Genomic DNA, 582 nt, shown 5'->3' on the forward strand with positions numbered 1-582 from the left:
CCCTAAAGTGATCGCTGTAACTTGACCGAACAAATCTCCCTGGATTTTTCTTTTGATGCCCCTGGCATTTTCAATCCCTCAGGGAGTTTCATATATATATCGTTATCCAACGATCCATACAAATATGCAGTCACAACGTCCATAAGATGCATTTCAAGATTTTTAGATGCCGTTAGGCTCATCAAAAATTTAAACATAATTGCATCCATTACCAGGGAATACGTTTACTCAAAATCAATTCCCGGTCTTTGAGAAAAATCTTGGGCAACTAATCGGGCTTTATATCGTGTTACTTCATTTTTCTCATTTACTTTTCTCTCGAATACCCACTTATACCCAACAAGATTTATATTCTCAGGCGTTATGACTATAGGTCCAAAGACATTTCTTTTATTCAGAGAGAGTAATTCAATTTGAATGGCCTTCTTCCACTCCTCCCAATCATGTCTTTTCTGACATTCCAAAATGGACCATGGATCGGGATCATCATTTTCATGATCGATCTCTTTGGACACAGAAAAGGAGAACATTCCATCAACATCTTTTATCTATTACTTTTCATCAAGGGCGTAGTTGATGGAA

This window comes from Brassica oleracea, chromosome C8, assembly GCF_000695525.1.
Source record: "Brassica oleracea var. oleracea cultivar TO1000 chromosome C8, BOL, whole genome shotgun sequence".
Taxonomy (NCBI): domain Eukaryota; kingdom Viridiplantae; phylum Streptophyta; class Magnoliopsida; order Brassicales; family Brassicaceae; genus Brassica; species Brassica oleracea.